At 36.8% G+C, this 19914-nt stretch overlaps 1 protein-coding gene and 1 long non-coding RNA gene across 2 annotated transcripts in view; one reads left to right on the top strand and one right to left on the bottom strand.

The window, feature by feature from the left end:
• LOC141504435 (uncharacterized) overlaps nt 1-10781 on the bottom strand; it is an 18883-nt gene extending 8102 nt beyond the window's left edge. The window contains exon 1 of the long non-coding RNA XR_012473369.1: nt 10612-10781. This is a non-coding gene — a long non-coding RNA (uncharacterized LOC141504435). The remainder of the gene's footprint in view (nt 1-10611) is intronic.
• ISM1 (isthmin 1) overlaps nt 1-19914 on the top strand; it is a 111447-nt gene that overhangs the window by 37349 nt on the left and 54184 nt on the right. The gene's annotated exons all lie outside the window — the stretch shown is intronic.

Genomic DNA, 19914 nt, shown 5'->3' with positions numbered 1-19914 from the left:
ATCTATAAAATAGAGATAATAATAGCACCTTCCTCTCATGGTTGTGAAGATAAAATTAGATGATTAAAATGCTTAGCACATGGTAAGTACTATAAATCTTAGCTATTATTTTGAAGTACAAATTTGCTTCAACATTGCCCCATTGCACTTACTTCTTTCCTCTAGAGCAAAGTAGTCTTAACTTTTTTGTATGGCAGGGGTCCCTAATCAGAATAATATTTTAAGGTATGGCTAGGTGGCGCAGTGATAGAGCACTGGCCCTGGAGTCAGGAGTACCTGAGTTCAAATCCTGCCTCAGACACTTAATAATTATCTAGCTGTGTGGCCTTGGGCAAGCCACTTAACCCCATTGCCTTGCTAAAACCTTAAAAAAAAGAATAATATTTTAAATAATTGAAGAGATATATATAGAAACAATTTTAGAGATTAAGGAAAATAAAAATTTAATTTTTTTTTCCTATCCAAGTTCACAGATCCCCAGAAATTCATCTATGGGTCACTCTCCATAGATTACAGGTTAAGAAATACTCTTAAACCAAGGTATCTTTTGGAACAAGTAACAGACCTACAATAGCCTTCAAATCTGTGCCTCCCATCACCACAGCCACACCCCAAGGCTCCTTTGCTCCAGGCTACCTAGTTTCCCCAGGAAGTGATAGATTTTACATCATGGCACTAAACTAGAGCATGATTATAGTGCTTCCCTTTAAGAAGACAAGTCCAAAATCATATCTCCTTTTAATACCCTTCCATCAAAGAAATGCAATGATCTCTACTGAAGCAGTGGTCACTTCTAAGCCCATAGGCTGTAAAGAAGAAACACTGGAATTTCCTACTGTTGGAACTCATCTCTCTAAAGTTAAAGTTATGAGCTGCCAATAGAAGAGAAGTCTATAAGACATTTGAAGCCTCAGAACCACTCTTACTGCCCAACTCTAAGTGGGTAGTAAGGTACTACTCACCTTCTACTATTCTTTGTGCTACTCTCTCCTACAATTCTTAATACTTACCCTTATAATGATACTGTCCCACCTCACCCCATTTGTGAGAAAATGGGTGAAAGTTTAACATCTAATCATCCTCCAAAAGAGGACTAATAACTAGTTCAGGGGAGTCTCATTTGACTTAACCAGATCAGTACCTCTTAATGACCATAGAACCAAAATAAAGTAACAATTAGGCCACTACCTTCAATTGAGGAGAAGGTCTTCTACAGAACCAAAATAAAATGAGAACTAGACCACAACCTTCAATTGAGGAAAATTAAGTCTTCCGGATTTCAGTTCCAGCACTCTAGTTCAATTTTAGCTCTTGGAAAAGAAATGTAGGTGGGGTATCATAGTTGTCTTCAAATAACTGAAGGATTGTAATGGGAAGAAGGGGCAACTCTTTGGTCCCAAAGGGGAGAAATAGAAGTAGGGGTTCCTATTGCAAAAAGGTCGATTTAAACTCACTGTAAGAAAAAACTTCCTAAACAGCTATTAAGATTTGGAATGGGTTGTAGTGGTTTCTCCCTCCTTGGAGATCTTCAAGGAGAGAGCAGGACAGCATTTGTCAATAGTGTTGTAGAAGTTATTCTAATTCAAGTATAGGTTGAAAACTAAATGATGGAGGAGTCAGTGCTGTGCAATGGAATTAAATCTGTAACTTAAAAAAATATAAGAAACTAATTGAGAACCTGGTTAAGCTAATGTCTTCACCTAACTTCATTTACCATTACCAGTTGAGTAATACCTATAAAAGTGTTAGATAGCATTAGCATGAGAGTCATTGTCCACAGGGGTTAGCAAAAGCAAAAAGGCCAATCCACAGGACTCACTGGTTCTTGATGTTGTTAGTTTTTAAGGTAGAGATCAAACAATAGTTGTGGAAGGTAACATGGAGCAGGACCAAATCAGAACAATCTGTGTAGGCAGGTGGGGAATGGAACTGGCCCTGGTTGTACAAAGCTCTCTCTTCTTAGCCTAAGGCTTTGTTAGGTCTCTGATAGCTATATAATCTTTTTATAGTGTCAGTAGGGGTTTCCTAATAAATGAGCATTACTGGTTTCTGGCAGCCCAAGGTGCCATACAGGTGCATCATGAAAGTATAATTGCAAACTGTTAAGTTTAAGTTCAAGATCTGAAATAACTGGCAATGTGATGTTAACAAAGGAGTTAAAATAAATGAATGAAATAGGATGTAATAGGTTTGAATTTCCCTTGAGATTGTATCCACTTTTGATATTGGGAGTGGAAGGAAGTCAGAGAGTAGGGGTGAGGGGATGGGAAATGTGAGAAGTAGGGAGGATTCTATTCAATAAAGATTTATTGAGCACTTACAGCATACAGCCCCTAGATAGTATCATGTAATAAGCTTTACTATCCATCATTTTATTGTATTTTTAAATGTCCCCAAGGTTTCTAAAACTCAGAGTTTTCCTTTGCAAGAGGAAAAAGATTCATGAAAATCCTTTCTTTTTCAGAATCCATATCTTTCTGGACATTCATGCCTGGACTTTTCTCCCAAGCATCAGATTCACATTTATTTTTTTGCAAATCAATGGGATTAAGTGACTTGCCCAAGTTCACACAGCGAAGTAATTCTTAAATATCTGAGGTTGGATTTGAACTCAGGTCCTCCTGACTCTAGGGTTGAGGCTCTATCCACTGTATCACCTAGCTTCCCCCAGATTCACATTTTAAATAGCTTACTGAATATTTCTAGTAGGATATTCCATCAACCCCCTCAAAAAACAACGTAACCCAAACTGATCCATCATAGGATTGAGTCAAAGGGCCTTATAACTCATGTAGTCAGCAACCAAGATGAGATTCAAAACCAGGTCAAACCCTTTCTCTTTATGTTATAAGAAACTACCTCTTCTACCACAAATTAACACTTCCTTTTCACTGACTCTTATTTTTTAATGACATTAGGTAGCCAGATATTAACACTGAATAATCTTTACTTTTCTTTATCCATTGTCCAATATTTAATTGTTCACCAGATCTTGTCAATACTGCTCCCCCAAAATTTACTTTATCTATCCCATTTGCCTCCTTCCTTCTGCTACTGACAAAGTTCAGGGTCTTATTACCTCTCTGTTGGACACTTGTTGTCTAATAATCCTTCCACAATTTTCTCTGCTCCTCTTTTCATCCCATACACTGTTTCCAGATTAAGCTTTAGAGAATAGTCCCAGTTATGTAATCCCCTGCTCAAAGCTTTGAGTGACTGTTGCCTACATAATAGAGTATTAAACTAAATAGTCTGTCATTCTAGGTCTTCAATCTACTTATCTAGTTTTATCTCTTATTACTTCCCTTTATGCTTCCTATGCTCCAGCCAATCTGGGCTACTTGCCATTCCTTAAATTTCCTCTCTTGCTTTCCTACTTTCTGCGTCTTTTCTCCTTAAGTAAAGTGATAAGCTGCCTAGGTTTTATTAGGAGCTTTCTAATTAAAGGGCATCAAGCGCTGGATCTTTCTTAACCTTTTCTGTCATAGAAGAAGCCTTAGTGTTTGTGCTCTATGGCCATCTTGAGCCTTTGTATTATCAACTTCAAATTTATGAAGATTAATGCATTCCTCTATTTCCTTTGGCTTCCATGGTCACCAGTGTCCAATGGGTAAGGGGTATAATCCTTTTCCTATAACCATGATTTTATGAACATAGTTCTCTGATAACTAATGTTTCTTATTTTAATTAGATTCATTTTTGAAGTTATTCACATTCAATTCAGCAAACACTTAAATGTTTTGCTTGTGTGTTAGTGACTGGGTGGTGAAATAGAGCACTAGGCTTGGAATCAGGAAGACACATTTCTGAGTTCAAATCCAACTTCAGACACTTAAAAATCCCCTGGGGGAAGTTACTTAACCCTGTTTGCCTCAGTTCCTCATCTGTAAAATGAGCTGGAGAAGGGAATGGCAAAGCACTCCAGTATCTTTGCCAAGAAAACCCCCCAAATGGGGTCATGGACAGTTAGAAACAACTGAATAACAACAACAAACATGTGTAAGTCATTGTGCTACAAACAAATAAAAATAAATCCATATCTTCTTACCTGAGGGGTGGAGGGGAGAGAAGGGGAAGCAAGAGGAGAAAAACTCTGTACAGAAGACAGAAATATATCCATAATAAACTCCAAAGAGTTAGCACTAATAACTGTAGGACTCAGAACAAGCCTCATAGAGCAACTTGTATTTGAGCTGTGCTTTGTCTAGGGACTTTACTGGGGGGGGGGGGGGGAGATGAGGAACAAGGGGTAATTCTAGACATTGGGGAACTGCTAAATGAAGAAAAAGAAAACAAATAATTGTCAAACATTAATTTTGTGCTTTATGAAGATCTTCACAGCAATCCTAGTAACTATTATTTCATAGTTCTTATTTACAGATGAGAACTGATTGAGGTAAATAGAAGTTAAGTGACTTGACCATAATCTAGTTTGAAGTCAGATTTTTACTCAGATTATCCTGACTCTAACATTACCCAATACATGTAGAATTTTTATGAGGGTCAAATGAAATGATATTTGTAGAAGCACTTAGCACTATGCCTAGACTTAATAGTAGATACTAATACAATCTTTGATTGAATTAAGAACAGCATAGTTTCTAAGACTAGGGAAATATGGTATTTGAAGTACTTTGCCTTGATCAGACCACATCTGAAGTATTGGGTTTAGTTTTCTGGTGGCACATTTTAAGAAGGATATTGAAAGAGTATCCAGAGGATGGCATACAGGATAGTGAAGGACTTAAAGATTATCTTATTTAAGAAGTCACTGAAGAAGGAAAGCTAGGTGGTGTAATGGATAAAGCACCGGCCCTGGAGTCAGGAGTACCTGGGTTCAAATTCTGCCTCAGACACTTAATAATTACCTAGCTATGTGGCCTTGGGCAAGCCACTTAACCCCGTTTGCCTTGCAAAAACAACCTAAAAAAAAAAAGAATTCACTGAAGAAACTGGGTAACTTTTAGTAGATGACAAGGAAAACTTTGAGGTGGGACAGTATAACTAACTTTAAGTATCTGAAGAGCTGCCATTGGAAGACTGGATTAGATTTGTTCTGTTTGACCTTCATTTTCAGAATTAGCTATAATGAGTGAATAGATATTGAAAAGAGAAACTGAATACAAACTTCCTAACAGTCTGAATTGTCTAAAGGTAGATTGGGCTACCATAGTTTTTTTTGGAAGGTGAATACTTTTGGGGTATTATATTATGGAGATTCTTATTCAGTTATAGCCTGTTAGAGTCTTCTCAGTTCCTTCAAGACTTGGACATTCTATGATCTTTATAACATCCTTAGTCTGACAGAATATAAAGGCAACTCCTAATTATTCCCTTAAGAAGGGAAGAGAGTATAGATTAAAATGATTGATAGTTCATTTGAGTTACAACTTGCTGCTTCTCCAATATATAACTTTAATCAACTATAAGGACAAAATTGAATGGTGCTTACTCAAATTGTTTTTAGAAGTAGTCATTTCCAAGCACAAGCCAGTTATAGGCACTAAGGAAACATTAACAAAAAAATAAAGTGCTTGCCCTTTAGGAACTTATATCCTACAAGATCGGGGGATGGAAGGATGATGATGTTGATGATGCATGTACACAGATAAGGAAACACAAAATATTCGTGAGGGAGGAGCCTTCTCTTCCCTTCCTACCCAAGGTCACTAACAATTTGGAGAATGAGCTAAAGCCTTATGTGGGAGGAGATGCTGAGATGGACCTTGAATGGAGCTAGTCACTCAGAAGGAGAATGCGTTCCAGGCATGGTCACAGAAAACAGTGTCATGTGTGGAGAACTGCAAATAGGCCAATTTGGCTATAATACATTTGCATGAGTGAGAGTAAAGGAAAGATAGACTGGAGCTAGATTTTGAAGACATATGATAAAGAGGAAAAATTTTATGTATTTTATCCTTAAGATACTAGGGTGTCAAAAAAGCTTCTTGAATGTCAGAGTGACATGGTCAGACCTGGCTTTAAAATTATACATTTAGGAGCTTGTGCAGAAAATGAATTGTAGAGAGGAGAGAACAGAGGCAGGAAGATCAATTTATAGGGAACTGAAATAGTTAAACTAAGAGATGATAAAGTCCTGAGTTAGAATGGTTGCTGTTTGAGACACATGGAGATAGTACTGACAGGTCTTGGCAACTGATTAGATATAGGGAGTGAAGGAAAGTGAAGAATTGAGGATGAATCTAAGGTTGTGAACCTGGATCATTGGAAAGATGATGGGAAATTTGAGAAGAGGGGTGGGTTTGGGCAAAAGATGTCCATATTGGACATGTTCAGTTTGAGATATTTAAGTGACACCCATTTAGAGAAGTCCAGTCAGTAGTTGTTTAAATTCTTTTAAAAACTCAAAATTTAAAAAGTAATTTTTAATGAAATAAAAATATAATTAAAATAAATGTATTTAAAAAATGTTTTTTTTTAATTAATGTATTTGAGTTTTATCTCTTCACTTGTTCCATATTGCTTCTTGAGAATTTGCTAATATAGCTTTAACAGCATAGTGAAAGCTGGAAGGATAGAGAAGTCTTAGATCTACATAACTACAACCAAATAGTAATTTCCTACATAATTGAGAGTCAGTGTGGCTTCATTGCTCCTAAAAACCTCAAACTTTGTTCCATATAAATCTGAAATGAAGTGTATATCTTCCTAGGCCCTGTGGTTTTACACTCTTAAAAGGGACTTTACACTTGAAACTTAAAAACCAAGAATTCAATATCTACTACCACCTAATGAAGTAATCCTCTAACATTCCACTATTAACCACACTGAAAAAGAACAAAAACATTTTGAAAATTAGGGTATTTTCTTTCACAGTTAGGAGATGTGCTCCCCCAGGAAACAACTAATTTTTCCACATATGAGTCTGTGTTCACACCAGTCCTTTGGCACATTACATTCTTTGACCAAGAGGCTAAACACGAAGTTTTTAGTTTTAAGGGTCCCATAACACCCAAACACTAAGTGAAGGTTTTTGCAAACTACGGATTGCTTTCCTTTTCTCCAGGAGTGATTCCTAAAAGTGCACTATGTTTTCATGTTCTCTGAGGTTCATGGCTTTGGATATCAATTACATTCCTACTGCCTCAGGCAAAGTGATTAAAATGAATTATCTCACATATATGTAGGGGGCATGCAATAGCATAAGGTGGTTAGCCTCTGTCATCCCATCTCTTTATTAAAATTGCATACTTTCTTTTTGCCTGCCATATCCTGTTTACTTCCCTTTGAGTATTACAGTGGTGACTGACAATCCTCTGAGTCTTACACATTTATGACAATCTGCCTCGTGCCACTTTCCTAAAGCAATAAGAACAGGTCAGCCCTTCCCCCTTAGGAAAATGGATTGTACAGTCTGAAACTGATTTAATTTTTTCTTCCCAATCCTCTCTATTCCTGGGAGTGCTCTCTTCTCACTCATGCATAAAGATAATCATATGCCCTTTTATTCTTTTATCTTCTTAAGAGGAGAAACTTTTGTTCTTCTCTTTGAAATGCCACCAATTATGTTCTTGAGCTTATTTTTAGATGTGTGGAAGCCTTCCAGACATAATAGATGCCACCACAGATAAAGTCCTGTGTGTTTATCACATGTAAAGAGAAGAAGAAAATGCAGAGTCTTCGTATGGAAGTGACTCAAACCATTAGCAAGTTTATAATATGTCTCCCTTTACCCCTTCAACAATGTAACAAACATTGACCATAATAATATGCAGATGTTTACCTCACTCAAAAAATTAGGACAGACAATTAATTAGCTATATAATTAGTATGTTTCAAGGAGAAAGACGAGTTCTAATGGCAGTGGTGGCTATTTATTGTTCAAAGTCATAAGACTAATAATATCTTCTCTAACACTGTCAATTGAAAATCCTGGATTTCTTCTTTAAAATACCACATAAAAGCTAAATTAGGGTTCCTGAGGCTCGTAGGCTGAGACTAATTTAAAATAAAATATAATTTGGCCCACATTCATCATATCATCAGCTAACGTTTATTGTATGTCCACTGTGTTCATCATACTCTCTATTGGGCTGTGTGGAGTTTATAGACTATAGATTAGGCATGGTCCCTGCCTTCTAGGAATTTACAATCCAGTGTAGTTTTAGGATGTATGCCAGATTGTGCTAATCTGGGAATAGTTATAATAGCTTGGAAAACCAAGCACCAAGCGTTCCTAGCTCATAGCAGATTTTTACCAGCTTGTCTTTCCCTGATGAGGTTTAGAGGTAGTAAACTCAAAATTCTTTTCTGCTTGCCTGGTATTTGTTGTTATTTTCTTCAAAAGAGCAAGGAGCTATTTGCAAGATCAATCTATTATCACTGCACTAGTTCATCTCTTCCAGAGATGGCTAAAGCTGCCTTTTGCTTCTATATCTAGTTCTTTCAACTATACTATATACTTTCTGGCATGGTTTCTACTTTTCTGCCTAGTTAATATGACAGTTTGAGTTAGGTTTGCCTGAACAGAAATACCGGACTGGGCCACTGATCATTCAGGATGTCTTCATATTTGATGAGACTGTGGTGAACCAACTCATTCATGAAAATGACCAAAATGAGTAGGATCAGTCAAACTGTGGTCTGATTCAATGGCTACATTTCTTGATGTCTAACTAGTGATCTACTGGGTTAAATGGACACAAGTATAAACATTTAGAACCCTTCACTTGTTTTCTCTTTTCCTACAATGTCTTTGTTTTTCTTACCTGCTTTTATCTTGGCCCACTAGTATTTAAGAATGCTTTTCAAATCAAGTTTAACAACAGGAAAGAAGATCTTATATAGAATTCATTTTCAAAAACTCTCAAAAGGACAAGACTCATGAAAAAGTTAAAGAGGATGCCCAGTAAAAGCACCTACAGCCAGGAATAATGGGAAAAGCTTTGTCCTAGAGCTCAGGAAACCTGAATTCTAGTAGCATTTTTATTACTAACTGAGTTGCGAAGCCTCGGGGAACTCAATTAACTCCTCTGTAACTCATTTTCCTTTCTGACTTCCAAAATTATATGATTCTATATGTTGCCCATCCAGTATGACCTTAAAGTGGGATCAATCTTTACTTGTTTTTTAAAGAATTGTAAAAGAGTGGGATTTTAGACAGTTCACACCCTTGTGGAACTTAACAATCTTGTTTCAGTTGATAAAGTCAATTTTAAACATACTGAATATGAAGCTCCAGTGGGGGTATTGAGGTATAAAGACCTTGTGGGCAGATGGAGATTATATTTGGAACTCAAAAGAGAGATCTGGACTGGGGAAGATTATGTAATTGTTTGCAGAGCAAAGTCAATAGTTAAATCCATGGGAGCAAATAGGGATATAGACACTATAGGCATATAGACACCATAGGGAGTACAAAGAATACGAGCAAGGTCAGTACTTCGAAGAGCACTAGAAAGAAAACTTCTCCCCCTGTAGAACTGATAGACAGCATTGGGAATGAAAGAGAATGGAGTAGGTGAACAAGCTTTGGAGATCTCACATAGTGCCTTCCTCAGTTTCATTTCACCTGGATATTTATTGATGAATCCTATTTCAGATCTGTGTCCTTAGGGTTGTGGAACACAGAGACACATCACTCTGGATCCTTTTCCCTTACTGGATACTTTTTCCTTAATCTCATCATTATTATATATATATTATTATCTTATTATAACATTATGATATGATAACCTACATGGTAAAATAGATAGAAAACAGGCCACAGAATCAGAAAGACTTGGGACCCCAGGCAACTCTTAAGGCTTTACATTGCAAAACAGTATTCCTTACCTTGGTAGAGAATTCCCTCCCTAAACAAACTAATTGTAGCTCTATTTTAAACAAACAAACAAATCTTGTAAGAACAGTAGCAATAGCTTCTATTGAAAAACACCATACTTTTAATACTAATATTCAAACTTCATGGAAAAATGGTATTAATGGGATAGTTAGAAAACACTGTGTTAGCTAGTGCTCCCAGTTTTGTTATCTGCAAAAGTTAGAAAAGTCATCCTTTTCAATGATCAGCTCTATGCTTTTCTCCCCAGATCTAGTTTTCCAGTTCTCCTTTTTCACCTGAATTCCAGTCAGGTATCACTAAATACCTATTGAGCAGTTCCAGCTGGAAATCTTTAATATAATACCTTCTATTTCCTACCTCCCCTCTCTCAACTCTTCTCTTTTTATGTCTTTATTTCTCTTGAAGGTATTACCATCCTTATGGTCTCCCACTATCATAATTTCAAAGTCATTTTGGACTCTGTCCTCTACTTCATCTTTCATCTAGAAAGTTTTGTTAATTCTGCCTGCACAACATACCTTGTCTTCATTGTCTTCTCTCTCCTCACATAACCAGCACTCTCACTTAGACCTCATCACATCTTTCTGAGGTTTATTGAAATAATTTCTAATTGATCCCTCTGCCTCAAGTCCTTCTACTGTTCAATTCACTCTTTAAACATTGACAAAATTGTTATTCCTAAAGCACAGGTTCTAACTTCATCATCTCCCTACTTACACAATTCCAATAGTTCCATCTTGCTTCTCAGATAAGATATATTCTTCTGGTTAGCATTTAGTGACTTTCACAAACTGGCTCCAACCTACCTTCCCAAGTTCTTCTTCACATACTCTACATTCTGGGTAAACTGACCTCCTATTCCTATCCATGATGTTCCATCTCTTTGCACAAGTTGATAGCCCGTGCCTGAAAAAATGTCTCTTCTCACTCTTGTCTCTTAGAATGCTTAACTTCCTTCAGAGCTTAGACCAAGTGATAATTCCATCAGAAAACCTATCCTGATTCCCTCCAGTTTCTATGGGAAATGACAAAATAATAGAATCAGAGAATTTTGAGAGCTTAAAAAAAAATCTAGCCCAACCCATTCACAAAAAAAAGATCTCTAGGACAGTATACCAGACAAGTGATTGGTTAACCTTTATTATTTTCTATGTACATGTTTTCCCCTTTGTCCCAAAAGACTGTAGGGGATATTTTATTCTTGCCTCTTTGGCTCCCTGTGCTTTGCAGAGAGCTTTTACATGTGGTTAATGCTTTTTGAAATAGGTTGAATTGTTGTTTGGCAAGAACAAGCAAGATTAGCCTTTTTAATTTTTTTATTTTTCCATTGAGTAGCTAAGTTGATAAATGAGGGAATATTTAAATATGGTTTAACTAGATTTTATCAAAGTGCTTTATAAAATGTCACATGCTTGTGAAGGAAAAAAGAAATGTGGATAAGGCTAGAGGTGTTCAACATATAGTCCACAGGTGGGATGCAATTCACAACATTATAAAGTATAGCCCAAAGCAGATTAAATTATAAATTGAAATACTTGACAAAATGAGTAAAAACACTTTAAAACATATATATAATATTAAATTTTAAAGCAAAATCAATATACAGTCCTCAGGGATCTTTATAGATTAGTGGTTTCCATTTCTATTTGAGTTACATAGCATTGGGCTAAATGATAGTAGCACAATTAGAACTGGTTGATTAGTTGGACTCAGAGACATGGCTTCCTGGAGTACCCCAAAAGGTACTACATTTTAACTTATTATTAATTATTTGTAATAATTTAGTATTAACTTGGATTATGTGCTTATCAAATTTGCAGATAACAAAACTGGGAGCACTAGCTAACACAGTGAAAAACAGCAAGAATGTTAACAGATTTTGGCAATCTAGAATATTGACTTTAAATGAATATATGATGAAATGTATTAGAGTTTGAGTGTAGACTCTCGGGCTTTAAAAAGAAATCCCCCAAAACTGAAAACAATAACTTTTCCAGTACAAGGAAGCATGGCCTTCAGCTGTTTTTTTAAAAATTCTAGAATTTTATGAATCAACAAGGTGATTCAGCAGCCCAAAAGTTAAAGTATCTTGGTCTTCATTAAGAGGGTCTTCAAGGAGAAGGTAGCTTCAATTATCCTGATCCTGGTGATACCACAGATGAAATACTGTGCTTGTTTCTAGGAAACATGTTTTAGGAAATATATTACTAAGTTGATGAATGCTCAGAGAATAATGAATGGAGTGTTGAAGGTATTTTAGGTTATACCATAAACAGTTTGGATGAAGGAATCAGACATCAGGAATCAGCTGGAAGTAAAGATATTTAAGGGGAATGAACATAGGATGGCTGTGCTCTAGCATTTGAAGGGCTGTCATGCAGAAGACTAATGTTTTTCTTTGGCCTCAAAGGACAAAACTTGGAGAATAGGTAGACATTTCAGAGGTAAATTTTGTTTTGTGTGAAGGCAAAAAACTTTCTAATTGTTCAAGTTTTCAAAACAACAGCTTTAAGATGAATTAGATTACCCTTCACTGGGGATTTTTAGATAAAGGGTGAACAAGCATTTATCAAGTATATTGTTGAGGAGATGCTTTTTGGTGTATGGACTTAACTAGATCACTGGTGGGGATCCTTTTATTCTGCCAAGGGTCATTTGGATTTATAACATCATTTGAGGGCTATATTTGGTCATATATTTAATTAATTCACCCCCCCCATTTCCTCATTTTATTTAATTTCGAGTCCCACCTGTGGTTGCCTTGACAACACCAGATCAATATGGCCAATAGTCCAGAGGTTTCTTGCCCCTGTTATAGAAGGAGAACCAAGAATGACTATGAACCCAATGGTGTAGAGTAAAGACACAAAGGGAAACAAAATAGTCAAGATTATCAAATTTGCAAAAAGGGTCAGGGAGATGGGCAGCTAGGTGGCACAGTGGATAGAGCACCAGCCCTGGAGTCAGGAGTACCTGAGTTCAAATCTGGCCTCATACATTTAATAATTACCTAGCTGTGTGGCCACTTAACCCCATTGCCTTGCAAAAACTAAAAAAAAAAAAAGGGTCAGGGAGGATAAGAAATAAAGAGGAGACACTGGACTTGTGATTAAAAGTGACTTATGAAGTCGAAAACAATATTTGAGTAGAATGGTGGAAGAGAAAGTCAAATTGCAAGAAGATGAATGAGTGATGAGAAAGTAGAGGTATTGAGTATAGAGACAACTTTTTATCAGCAGTTTGATAAGGAATGTGGCTTGATGGAATAAGAGAGTCAAGGGCAGACTTTTGTTTTTTAAAACAATTGAATAGATCTAATCCATCTAATAGATGGAAAGGCACTAGTAGAGATGGAATGTCTGAAAATGACTAAGAGAGAAAAATGACTTTTGGAGGAAGGTTCTAGAGCAGCCTTGGAGCAAGTGAGATAAAGAGCAATAAGAATAGGATAGCATTAAGGAAAAGGTATCACATATAGAAGGAAATGCTATGCTATGCTAAAAAACTTTGTAGAAAAAATTTGAAAGACCTCTTTATCCAATGGGAGGCCAAGTGATCCTCTAGAATTATAAGAGTAGGGAACCATAACTCCATGAGGGATACTAAACTTTAAAAAGATACATATTATGTTAGAAAAAAAGTGTTATAATTTCCTGAACTTTTTCTTTATTCTTCTATTTCTGTTATGAATCCTAGTTCTGCTACTTTCTATGTGAGGATGGACAATTAACAACCTCTGTAGGTCTCAGTTTCCTCATTTGTAAAATGAGGGGGTTAAGGGGCGTCTAGGTGGCATAGTGGATAAAGCACTGGCCTTGGAGTCAGGAGTACCTGAGTTCATATCCGGTCTCAGACACTTAATAATTACCTAGCTGTGTGGCCTTGGGCAAGCCACTTAACCCCATTTGCCTTGCAAAAACCTAAAAAAAAATGAGGGGTTCAAACCAGACAACTACAGAGACTCCTGCTAACTATCAATATATAAGCCTCTCACCCTTTATTTCCTGACCTCTCATTCCCCCATCTCATACCTGATCTACCGATCTCCTAAAATCCTATCTCACCAAAACATGCAAGAAAAATGTGTAAGTCGAGATGCTAGAATAAAAAGATGAAGACTGAGAGGAAATATTGGCTAAGTCTATAAATTCAAATAAATCACAAAAACAGGAAGGATAGGGAATAGAATAAATAATACTAGTAACAATTAACATTTATGTGATACTTTAAATTTTATCAACTTCATCTTCTTAACATCTGGTACATATATCACTTCCTATCTTCTAATGCCACTACCCACTTGATTCAGACTCTCCATCTCATATGTAGGCTATTTTGGTATGCTTACTGTTCCTTGCTCCAGATTGTCTTCTACTCAGCAATCAAATTAATCTTCATAAAGCTCAGATCCATGAGTAAAGGACTCTCTTTTACCTTTTATTGTTGACTGAACAATTGACCCATGACAAGTCACAACCCAGTGCTCCCAGGCAACTCTGTAAAACTCAATTGCCAAATAGACACTTATTTACTTTGATACCTGTTTCTTGACATCCATAGAACCACAGGCATTTAAATAACTGTATATAGTTATTTATTTTTATTTTGTATTATAGTATTTATTTATCTTTATGTATACCTCCTCCCTTCCAAATTTTGGCATATTGGATGGGAAAAAGGAGACAAGGGTAGAGAAGCCATGAGCTCATAATCCACTTTAGACATTTACCCTTTGTGTAACCCTAAGCAAGTCATATAACTTCTTGTCTCAGTTTCCTCAAATGTAAAATGGGAATAATAATGAGGAATAATAATTTACTTTTAAAGATTGTTGTGAGGCTCAAATGAGGTTCTTACAGAACTCAAATGAGTTCACACAGAATTATATGTTTAGCCCCCCTCCCCCCAATACCTTGAGGGCAGGAACTATTTTGGTTTTGTATATACTACAGTATCTTGCAAATGGTAGGTACTTGCTAGGTGAATGAATTCATGCATGAATACAGGACATGATGGTTTCCTATCAGACAAAAGTACAGCATAAAGTAAGTACTTTATAAGGAAGATAAACAATATATACTTGAGAGCAGGTAAAGAACAATTTTACATCTTTGGTAAATTCTGGTTGGCACATGATTGCCAAGCTTTTCATTCCACAATTTGAGAAAGGATTTTACTATCTTACTTGACTTGCTCGAACACAATATAATGAGTTTTAGTCTGTCTTGGAATATATTCAAGGGGAATAAAGTTGCTGAAGTAGAAAAAAAATCTAATCCTCTTCCATTCCTGAGAGACTGGGGGGTAGAGGGGTGGGTTGCCTTCTATATGTTGGAGTAAATTTGTATATTTGTGACAGCTGGAAGGAAGGGCAGGGGGTAGGGAAGATGGCGAATGAAGAAGAGGAAGGGGAAGGGGAAGTAGAGGAGACAGAAGAGAGAGGGAGAAAGAAGTAAAAAGGAAAGAAGGTAGAGAGGGTAGAAGAGTGAAGGAAGGAGAGAAGAAAAAGAGGAAAGGAGGAAGAAAGAAGGAAGGGAAAATAGGAGGAAGGAAGGAAGGAAGGAAGGAAGGAAGGAAGGAAGGAAGGAAGGAAGGAAGGAAGGAAGGAAGGAAGGAAGGAAGGAAGGAAGGAAGGAAGGAAGGAGAGAACATACACTATTAGACAGTCCTATAGCCAGGTCCCAAGGAGATCATTTCAGGCATATCTCCAGAATCACTTTTTTGGGTAACATGGGGAACCCTGTGCAAATCCTAGAGCTTTAGTTTCTGTATTACATCATATCCTTCAAATGCTCTTCAAACTCTAGTCAGACTGAGGTGGGGGATGGAGCATTGAGGAGAAATAGAGCAGCATAGCAATTGCATGTCTAACCACTGCCAAAAAATATATCTACCTCCATTATCTGAATATTCCCAGCAAAAGTATCTGTGGCCCTGAATTACCTACCTGATTGCCTTAACTCTACACTTTCCTTTCCACTATGTAGATACAATCTAAGTAATCTTCACAGTCCTGCTGGAAAGGTGAGAGGTTAGTATGTATTATCAGTTTTGTTTTATAAAACAAGTAATTAAACTAGAGAGAGGTTAAGTGATTTGCTCAGGGTCATACAGAAGTCAGTAATTGAATTGGAATTAGATTATGTGGCTCTTTATCTCAAACCAAGTGAAAAATCCAACAACTGAAATTAAAATTTTCAACTAATCAAAATGCCAAGAAGTAACAACTGAGAGATGTAGCTTTTCTTTTTAATGCCATTTTAAACCAGATGGATATCTATATCTATATATCTATATCTATCTATCTATCTATCTATCTATCTATCTATATATATATATATATATATCTTTCCTAATTAATTGATACTTTGTTTCAATGAGACACAGGCCTAATTTATAGAACCTCCAAAATAGAGTAGCACATTGGTAACCTCTTCCCACACCTAAATGCCTAAAAGAGAACCTGCCCCCTTCACCACTGTTGGAGGCCCAGTGAGGGGAAAGTTATATGTTTGGGAGGAGAAGGATTGCAGGCAGAAAGCAAATATGGAAAAAAAGTGGAGAAATAGTTTAATCCAGTTAGCTCCTGTTGAGCTTTAGAAAGAGGATTTTTTTTTCCTTTGGAAAGGAAGATTTTTCTCCTTTGCTACCCTGGAGTTTAGTTCAATAATTCACTGGGCCCTGAATTCTATTGTGCAATGTCTTAGAATGCCAAGGGAGCTTACTCAGTGCAGATGTGCCAAAAGACAAAAACCATAGCAGAAAGATGGTTTGAAAGGTGAACAAAAAAACGATGCCCCTGGCCATGTCTCCGGCTTTTAAGGCAAAGACAAGCCAAAACATGTTGAAGAATAGCCAGACTTCTCCCACTCAGCCTGCATTTTGTAAAAGGAACTAGAAATGTAGGGTTTTTTTTTTAATTTTTTGCCTCAGCCTCCCTTTCTCTTATTTATTCAAGAAGCAAGTTTCTTCAAACACATTCATACTTCAGAATCATTCATTTTAGAAGGGCATTTTCAAGTTCATTCTTTTGGGATAAAGAATCATCTTTATTAACTTAAAATCTACTGAATCTCTTCATTCTTAATTTTCTAAGAAGATAAAGTTATCTCCCAAATTCTTCTTGTCTTTGGACTTTTCCTAACTCCGTACATGCCCAAGGGTGGTGAATGTTTTGATATTAAATGTATCTCTCTTTGCCTGGATCAAAAGCAGTGGAAGCTCTCCTACTTGGGGTGAGGAGGGGACCATGTGTGGAGACAGTTGGCCTTAATGTGCACTGCAAAACCCCAAAACACATTCAACTAAAACAAAAGCATTAACCACGTACCCAAAGCTTGGTGAAATCCTATATTCTCTCTTCCCCTACCCCATCTTCATTATGAAAATATGAAAATAACCTCCCAAAGGAAACTTCCAAAGAAAATTCAGATGAGAGAGAGAGAGAGAGAGAGAGAGAGAGAGAGAGAGAGCAAGAAAACTGGGTGAAGAAAAGAGGTTAAAAAAATAAAGTTGGTGAGTTGTATAACACTGATTTCTACATCTTTAAGTTCAAGCAGAATTTTACATTGACTAGTATAAAGAAATGCTAACTATTAGGGGGGAAGAAGGAAATAAAAAAGACTTCCAAAATCAAAAAATTATGGAGTTGGATATGAATTTAAGTACCATACCTGAAAAGTGGCTTAAAATCCTACCCATCCACTCAAGGAGGAAAAACTCACTACTTCTCAAGGTATTCCATTCAACTTTTGGATAGTTTATCAAAAAAAATTTCCTGATATTGACCCTAAATTTATTTCTTTGCAACTTCTACCTATTGCTCCTAATTCTGCTTTCTGAGACTAAAGGAGGGAGACCAAATGAGCCCAGGGACCTAAAACCTTTTCTACGCAGCATCTCTGCAAATACTGAAGACAGTTATTATGTGACCCCAGGAGTCTTCTCTTCTCCAGGCTTACTAGACCCAATTCTTTCAACTGATCTTCTGATTTCAGATTTAAGGTCCAGGACCATTCTGATTGCTTCGTCAAGTTGTCAATCCTATAAGTGTCCTTCTCAAAGTATAATCCTGAAGGAAATACAATATTGTAGCTATTGTATGATCAAGGCAATGTACAATTTCAATATTTCGGTATCATCTGCTGTCATGATTTCCTTTAAATTCCTTTTGTATATGAATACTCCATTTTAGACAAACTGGCCTACTCATGGACCCATGCCATGTTTTGTTTTTCTGTCTCCATTCCTTTGGTCCCACCATTTATAAGCCCTATCCTATTTCAGCACCTCATATTTTTTTTGCTTGAATTACTGTAATAGTCTCTTAATTGACCTCCTTGATCTCAATCACTGCATTTTCCAATTCTGTCCTCCACACAGCTGCCAAATAGATATTCCTACAACATAGCTTTAACCCTATTATTCTCTTCCTTAGGAAACTTCAATAATTCCCTGTTTCCTCTAGGATAGGATACAAACTCATCTGTTTGACACTTAAAAGTCCTCCACAATCTGCAACTACTCTATCCTTCTAGTCTGATTTCTCATTATGTGCCCTCATAGCAACACTGAACTTTGCTGTTCCTTAGACAACATATTGTAACTCCTGCCTCCATCCCTTTGCACACTTTTCTTTACGCCAAGAATACATTCTATCACTGCCACCTTTGAGAGATCCCAGCTTAGTACTAGTTCACTTCAAGTGCCACCTCCTATAGGAATCTCTTTCTGCCCCCCTACCTCTGTTGGTGCTCTCCCACCTCCTGAAATTTTTTCTACATAGTTTATATTGATTTAATTCTGTACTAGTAATTTTCCCCCAAAAGAATATAAGCCTCTTGAGGGAAGGGACTAATTGTTTTGTATTCAGTCATTTAGCATAGTGTATTTTACAGGGTATTTGCTAAATAATTGACTGTTGAATGAATTCTCTTAAGTGGGCACACTCATTCATCTCTACCCTCAACCCATCCAACTTAGGTCTCACTTCCTACATGAAGCCTTCCTTGACTCTCCCAGTTGGATATAGTCTTGTAAGTTCCTCTCTGAATTCCTGTGGTATTTGCTGTCAATACTATTAGTAAGGCTTTGCTCCTTCAAGAAAAATATACAAAATATAAGGGACAAAAAATGGAGACTATTTGATTCTGTATATATTCTGAATGAAACCAATTCAAAGAACATTATGACCTAATAGATAGAATATGAACCTCTTTTCAGATAAGTGAATCATTTTTCAACTTTCCATGTTCATTTCCTTCTAGTAAAGGATATAGGCTTTAAGAATCTAGTTTGCATATGGAAAAAGACAGCAGAGAAAATTGCTTTTTGACTTCAAGGTACATATTACCTCCTTCCTTTTCAATTGAAAAATTTATATTGGAAAAAATAAGACAAAACTAAGGATATATGAATCCCTGAGCTCTTTAATACTTATTGGAAGATGAAAATTTAATGGGTATGAAGAGTGTTCTTCATTCTCAAAGAAGACCATGACATTAGAAAGGTGATGTCATAACAAGCACATAAATTGGATTTGAGTGAGGGAATGCTGTGCTAATAAGACATCAGTTTCATTTTCTCCTTCAGAGCTATCTGAAACCAGTGGCCAGATGTGAATCAGGACAACTGTAGATTCCCTGAAGGAGAGGCTATCAGGGTTAAGCTAAGCCCAAGCTTGCACAGCTAGAAAGTGTCAGTTGTCTAAGACCAGATTCAAACTCTGTCCTCCTGACTCTAAAACCAGTGCTCTATCTACTATGCCTTCAGAGAGGAAGATTTGAGAAAGATACATAATTTAGTATAAGGTCTTTTACCTTGAGACCCAGCCCTGATGCTGGAAGATTGGTCCAAAAATCTAAAGGGTTTTCGTTTCCCTGGGTGACCTCCTTGGGAGGTGGTAGGGCTCAGAGTCTAGGTCCTGAAGGATAAACAGCACAAAGGCCATACCTACCAGGGAGTTGTGTAATCTGCCTTTGTAGATCCCTCTGGTGACCCTAAACTGATAGTGCATGCTGGGGGAGTACCCTGCAGGAAGTGTTTTATGTTCATTTTACAGTTATCATTAGTGACCTCATCTTATAAATTCCTGGAGGGCTAGGATTATC

The sequence above is a fragment of the Macrotis lagotis genome, chromosome 1, assembly GCF_037893015.1.
Source record: "Macrotis lagotis isolate mMagLag1 chromosome 1, bilby.v1.9.chrom.fasta, whole genome shotgun sequence".
NCBI classification, from domain to species: Eukaryota; Metazoa; Chordata; class Mammalia; order Peramelemorphia; family Peramelidae; genus Macrotis; species Macrotis lagotis.
Note: the sequence above shows the minus strand (reverse complement) of the source record. Positions and strands in the feature narration are given on the sequence as shown.